This window comes from Papaver somniferum, unplaced genomic scaffold (assembly GCF_003573695.1).
Source record: "Papaver somniferum cultivar HN1 unplaced genomic scaffold, ASM357369v1 unplaced-scaffold_21, whole genome shotgun sequence".
NCBI classification, from domain to species: Eukaryota; Viridiplantae; Streptophyta; class Magnoliopsida; order Ranunculales; family Papaveraceae; genus Papaver; species Papaver somniferum.
This window is the reverse complement of record NW_020631041.1, coordinates 3,083,277-3,090,705: the sequence shown is the minus strand read 5'-3', so window position 1 is coordinate 3,090,705 and position 7,429 is coordinate 3,083,277. Positions and strand designations below refer to the sequence as shown.

The following is a 7,429-nucleotide window of genomic DNA, read 5'->3' as shown; positions in this document are numbered from 1 at the left end:
TGAAAAATAAACCGTGACAGGTTGCACTGTTACAAAATCCTGGTTTTAGGCTGAGTATAAATTGATGGCCCCTAAAAACGCGAGGTTCTTTAAAACAATTATTTCGAGACTTCCCAACGTGTTTGGTGAGTACAATGCGTTTAGGATATTCCAATGGTTGGAGTACAAATTTTTGTTTAACCAGGTAATTGAATTGAAGGTTTTGTACACCTTGATTCGACCAAAAACGCACAATGGAAATTCTGGTGATGCTTTTATTACCAATTCATGTTTTCTAATGGTGGCTAATAGTTGCGTCTGTTGAGATAATGTGAAATAAGAGATTGAGATTATTCGGAGCTGTGGGGGTTAAGTGAAAGTGAGAAAAATCTGAAGAAAGTGGTGACACCACGAAACCCCATTTACTAGTAACAAAATTTTTAAAAGAAACATAACACAAACTTCTAGGCCTCTATACATCATTCTATTCTCTGTGCTTAAGTCTAAATTACCATCACTAAAATTCATGATCATGAGGACATATCAAATAAAATCATGATCAGCAATGGATTCTTCTTAGGCCCATTTGGCACTGAGCGACATAGCACCAGCACCTAAAAATAGCGAAACATACGACCCAAATTGGAGCCAACCCCTTTCTTGAAGCTTAGGTCCATGAGATAGCTGCCAAAAGGTCCACCAATGACATGTAAATCAAAATTCCAGCTGCAGCCGCATTCATAACTCCTTGAACTATCAGAGCCATAGGACTAGTTTCGCTGTAAACATTTGTAATTCCAATTCCAATTCCGACACCAGCTGGTGTAGTTAGCGCGAAGAATGCACATCCAAATAACATATTTGGCATTGAATTTTTGCTTGTGTTATGCATCCGCCAAGTCCCAAGCCTTCGAAAAGCTGATGGAAAGCTATGCTCCCATAAGAGGCCTGATTGTGGAAGGACTTGTGAGACACCCACTGCTACACCTATGATCACAGAGTGCACCAATATTCCCAACTCCATACCTGCAACACCCAAAATTAGCACAATTCCAATTTTAGGCACTAACCAAACTAATTTTGCAACTATTTTATAATTTTTGTTGTGATAAATTAAAGAATAATATATGCACTAACCTGAGTTATGACTTTGTGTCGCAGAGCATATCAGCGGAGGACGATAGCGATGATCCATGTGCATGACCGTGTGTTGTGTGGGTATTAACCTCCATTTTGCATCCTGCTTCCTGTTCATCATCTCCAAGAGTCGCACCAACTCTTGTTTTCATCTCTATTATGACTCAATTTTTTCTTCAATTCTGATCTCCTATAATTACCGGTAGCTGAAGAATCGGCCATCAATGTCAACATAGCGGACACCATGGCAATGAAACCCGTAAACGGGAAATCATGCCATGGGTGCTCTTTCAGACATGGAGATGTCAAATCGTCAAACGCATCCGGCAATATGTGAATGAAACCTGTTGCTAGAATGACACCAGCAGCAAACGATTTTAACAACGGAGAAAACATTGCTGTCTGGATGTAAGCTGAATGTTTCGTCCTAATATTGGAGGCATACACCAATTGCACTTGCAGTAAGAATGACAGCAATAGATTGAATTTGAGTTTAAGTGCTTGGCTTTTGTTAACACCTTCTTCATCTTCTGGTTCGCATGTGCACTCGGCAGAGACGCGAAACTGGTAATGGAGAAATTGAACCAGAACTACTAGCAGTAACAGAAGAAGTGATTTATAGAAGAATTGCGCTTCATTTGAACAGAAAAGCAAAAGAACGACAAGTTATTGAAAAGATAAGAGGCTGATTGATTTTACTGAGAAACAAGTTTACGCTTATATATATACAAGTGATGATTCCAAATTGAATTCAGTGAGCATGATGTAGACATAGATGATTATTTACCAAAAAGGGTTCGGGTTTTGCGTGGTTTTATCTAAAGTTGGAAATACGAGAGGTAAAGAAGGTCATTTACAATAGTAGAAGTGAAATAATGAAGTCACTCTTTCCTAATAACATGGAGTTGTTAAAAAAAAAGGTAACAAAATAATCGGCTCCTAAAAAAAACTCTGTGCCGAAACTTATGTGTTGCCGAAACTCTGGCAAGTGCGAGTTGTCAATGACTGCTAAATATTGACCCTCGATTTAGTAAAGATGTTGTCATAATGTGTAGTCAAGTATTTGCGTGTGAGACGGGGATTGTTGTAGTACTTTTTGGTACCCCATGACCATGATCCATACCCATACAACATTTAGACTATTGATTAATGTTCAAGTGAAACCTACAAGATTGACACAAACTGATGAAGCCTAATTGTGTCTAACACTGAGCAATTCAATGTCGAATATGAGAATCCCCAAGGTAGAGCCTTCTCCGTTTGCAAGACGTGTTGGATTAAATATCGTCGTGAACAATCTCTGCCTATCGAAAAACTGCACAAACCAGATAATTAATTAACGTCTTGCTCAGTTCCAGGTCGAAATGTTATGCTTGAACCAAGTATATGTATATGTGTTTATATACCTTTGGTGGGAGGGTTCTTGTGATGTGTTCTGATAACCTTGCGATGGTGGGATTATTACTCGACGTATTCCTCCTACTTTCATGGTTTTATGCTGCTGTGATTCCTGAGATTACCTGCATACATAATTCCGTTTCCAATGTCAAAAATCAACTATCTAAGCTTCAGACGACATTAACCGATGGAAGGATTGAGGTGGTTTACATTGTCAGATGATCCAAGCGTGAAAGTGAAAGGAACTGGTGCACCATTTCATCTTTGTGATCGGTAGGTGGAATCGAATCTCCATCCTTGTTTTGCTGCACATCCCATATAATGTATCGAAACCTTTCAATATTTTTTATAAGAAATCAGTAACTAAACAAAGATTTTGTCCAAATGCTTTGGGTCAAACTGAATGGACCCATGCCTTGGAGATTGAGATAATGTGAAATAAAATGAATGGAACAAAAAATTCCATAAAAAAGAAGAATAAGAAACAAGAAATCTCCATACCTGGTCTCCAACCATGGGAATAGCACCATCACCGTTCGAAGGTCTAATGATTTAACACCACCTGAGTCTTCAAGCTCTACGAACTCAGTAATTGAAGCTGCTTTTGATGGTGAAGAAGAAGAAACAATAAATGGGAAGAAATAAGAAATTGACGTTGCACAGGTAATTGAATTGGAAAGGAGTAATCTCCTTGTTAGATTCAGTGAAGAAGAAGATGTAGCTTTTGGATACGTAGATTCATCAAGTTGATGAGTTACAAGTGAAGAAGATGATGTTGGCGAGACAAATGCACTGCACTGTACCATTTTTTCTCTTCTAGAAAATGTACCAAGGGATAGAATTTCACTCTTAGAATAGTAGTTGTCTTTCGAAAAATAAAAATGTAGAAAGAGACACCCTTTCGTTGGATGGATTTGAACCCATTAACAATCATGCACCCTCCCGCTCTACCGGCTTGAAAAAGGATCGGCAGCGCTGCCAATCACAAGGCTGCTAGCCTGCTATGGCACGAGAAGTTACCAATCCTGTGAATCACGGACAGGAAGAATATTTTCTTTTTAAAAATTTGGTAATCTATTGTAGCAACCTCGTACAGATTGCGTCATGGTATAAGACCATAATCAATACTCTCTTTACATTAAAAAAAATAAAATAATAAAAGGAACCATTTTCATACTCGCGTTTTTAGGGGCCACTCAAAAGGATTTAGGGGCCAACAATAAAACAAAAAAGTTCACCCAGAGGGAAAATATAGCCAGCCCTTATCTCGTGTAATTCGTAATGGCAAAATTATCCTTATATATTCGGAGGATATGATAACATTTTTATCCTCCGAGTTAAATCGGAAGCCAAAATACTACCCAGACTTCCGATTGTAGTCGGTGCAGTATTAGAATGATTTCTGTTTCCTTTTTTCCATTTCTTTTTCATTTTTGAGTTGTTAGAGTTATAGAAAAGAAGGAGAAGGAAAAAAGGGAAAAACCCATTTTATCACTACAAAAATGGATGGATATGAAGAAGAAGGTGAGAATCATGGCGAAGACGATTTGGGGTATATGTTGAATGATCCAAACTTTTGTGGAGAGGAAAATCTAGACGACCCTTTCATGGAAGAAAATGGAGAATCGCCTGATATTGAAGCTAACGATGCATGTAAAACACAGGTATTGTGTTAAGAAACTCAAATACTCGATTTGCATGCGTTTGTGTGCTTTTGTAAACAAGAAAACCGATTATCGCATGCATTGAATGCCATGAACTACCCGATTCGGTAGATATCATTCTCGAATAAACTTACGATATAACACACAGAGTACCAAATTGTATATTCGGTAGTTCCAAGATAGTAGTTTTACTGCCGAATATGAGAAAAAAACCCAAAACTGGTTTTTCCAAAAAAATCTACATTCGGTAGTTGTAGAATTATTTACCCCCGAATGGCCCCAAAAACGAATTCCTCAAAAATTTCAAAACTCAGTATTCTTATCCTTTACAATCGGTAATACTTTAAACTTATTTGACTGCCGAATATAACAGTGGCCTCAAAATAAAATTTCCGAAAACTTGAAAATTGGATGTTTATCGATTAAAGTTATCTCCCGGTTATTATATTCGGCTGTTTACTATATATTTTAGCTTCCGATTATATCATTTTTTGCACTCAGTAAACTGTGTACATTCATTTGCATAAATCGGGTGTTTTGGGTAACCGATAGATTCCGAATATAGTATATTCGGCAGTTTGAGTTATTTAATAACCCCGATTATTGTATAATAATTGTTGCTTTCATATGCAGGCCGTTGAAGAGTTTGTTGATGATTTCTATTTGAGGCCCGACACTTCCCTATACTATGCAAACGATTTGGTATACTCATTACTACTTTTTTTTTCAAAATTTATATGTTAATGGTTATGCTTATTAGATTTGTTTTGTTTTAGGCACTTTTAGACATTTGGAAGTAAGACTAGGCAAAGGAATGGCTTATGAACAAGGCAAAATAACATGTGCGTGGTAGTTTCAAATAATCATGTTAGTGACACTCGATTTGAAATGATTTGTGAGCGAGGTGGGACGCGAAAGAGTCACGAGGGAAAGAATAGTAAGTACGTCAGGAAGATGAATAGGAAATACCGAAGCAATACCAAGAAGATATGATGCCCATTTAAGATTGTCTTCTATAAGCCCGATGGTATTAAAGGTAAAGAGTATAAAATGTATAAAGTTGATAACGGTTGTCACAACCATGATGATCCGTTGGATTTAATTGGACATGTAATGGTTGCCAATTTAAAACCACATCAAATGCAGACGGTGAGGTCTATGCGGATCCAAAAAGCGAGTGCGATCTTAAGTAAAATAAAGGCGGACGACCCCGACAACTTGTCTTCTTTGTCTACAATTAAGTCGGGCCTAGCTACGATCAAAAGGACCGAATGGGATGGTAGAACGGTCATGCAACAATCGGAGTGGTTAGCGTAGTTACACGACTGATGAGTGCCAAATATTGTATATATTTATCCCTTTTTGTTGGCATTTAACTCATCTTTTGTGCATTAATTCTACATTTTATCCCATATTCTGTATTTTCATTGTTTTCAAGAATAAATATTTTTCTTACTTAATTTTGCATTTTTAGGTAATAAATAAAGTTTGGATGAATAGCAGAGCGGAAAAGAGCAGAAAAGTAGTGAAAAGCCGGGAGGAATTACACAAGGAAGCCGCGAAGAATGATGTGCACAAGACCAAAAGGCTAGAAGTGGGCTTGAAGAAGAAGAATTGTCCTTAAAGAAGATATGGGCTTGGCATACCCAAGGCCCAAAACCCTTACTCAAACACATTTCCACTATCCAAGCCCGTCTCGGATTTCAGCCGTCAGATCGAAGCATCTCAGCATCCTACGGTCGCTCCATCATCGCACATCAAACTCTGAAGCCCCCGCTTTACATCGCAACGCCCATCTCCATCTTGGGTCGTCCGTTTTGCTACATCCCTTCATCCGACGGTCGCTCCACGCTTACCTCCGTATCGCCGTTGGATCCACCTACCATCTTCCCATCCATCGCTCCTTGTCGCAGAGCATCAAACCGCGCTATCCCCGCTTCACACCGTAGAACCCGATACCCTATACCCAAACAAACACTTCCTTTCTCCCAAAACAGTCGAGCTTCTTCCCCTTCTCCCAAAATCAGTTGCAGAACCACCACCACCTCCATGCCCTGTCTCTGCAAACTGTCATTACCTCGCCTTCTCCACCACCATCACTTCTTCCCCGACCGTAGCAGATACCACCATCACGTCCCCTTCTTCTCTAGCCATCTATTACATCAACTTCTCAACCCGACAACCCTAGTTTAGAAGTTGATGAAATAGGTGAGGTTAGAGACAGAAATTGAAGCAGCCGAGAAGAGCAGGAAGGTCAGAAGAAGCATGGGTCGAGACTACATGGAAGAAATTTCCTCGATTTGGGTGAGTATCACTAACCCTAATTTCTCTGTAATTTGGGGGTTTCTCTAGAAACCCTAATTCATGTTGGGACCGTACCAGGAGAGGATTAGAGTAGGGAAATGGGCTCAATTAGACCCATGACATTAGAAAAACAGTAAACCTAATTGTACTGTTTTATTTTGGGATTTTAGGAAAATGGGTGATAACCCTAATTTGATGTTTTGGGTATAAATAGAACTGGAGGGTGTGTGTGAGAGAAGATCTCTGGGCTAGCCAGTGAACAATATTTTCAATCAATTTTCATTTTCCAATTTCTATTTTAGCAACAGTTGATTGTGTGTAACCTGTATGCATGTTGCATCTTAATTTAGTTTTTTGGATGAATGCTGTTGTTATACTCATGTCTAGCATGAGCTAATTCACTGCAAATAAGGCTCTGATGAAGCCTAGTGCACTGTTAGATGATGCATGGTTAGGATAGTTTTCTTAATGCCTGTTTGCTTGAGCAATGGGAAGTACTCAGTGCTCTGGCATACCTGTGATTGATTGTGCTGTCAAAAGACAGTCAATGCTAGGGGCATATCAGTGAGCAAGCTGATTTTCATCTCATTCTATATGTATGCATAGGATTTCCAACTCAACCTAGATTGCATTTCTTGATTAGGGCACAAGGTGGATTCAATTGCCTTAGTAACTTCACACAATTCTGCATCTTTCTCCTTTTCTGTCACTGTTGCTCAATACCCTTGCCTTAGGCTGCTGCCTTTGTTTCACTACCATTCTAGATCATTGTCACTGTCACCATAGTTACTGCCCTTAGCTCACTGTAAACTTTAGCTAGGAAGACTTCTTGTATGCTCCCACTCCCTGTGGACAAACCCCTACTCATCCCTATACTATAAAACTTGGCCTTGTATACTTGCAAGTGTTTTGTGTGCTCCCCATTTCCACACCAAGTTTTTGGCGCC

General features: G+C 39.0%; 2 pseudogenes; both read right to left on the bottom strand.

Annotated features, from left to right (window-relative positions):
- Window positions 1-555: 555 nt before the first annotated feature.
- On the bottom strand, window positions 556-2,237 carry LOC113339442 (annotated as a pseudogene).
- A 61-nt stretch (window positions 2,238-2,298) lies between these two features.
- LOC113339441 lies at window positions 2,299-3,320 on the bottom strand (annotated as a pseudogene).
- Window positions 3,321-7,429: the final 4,109 nt, after the last annotated feature.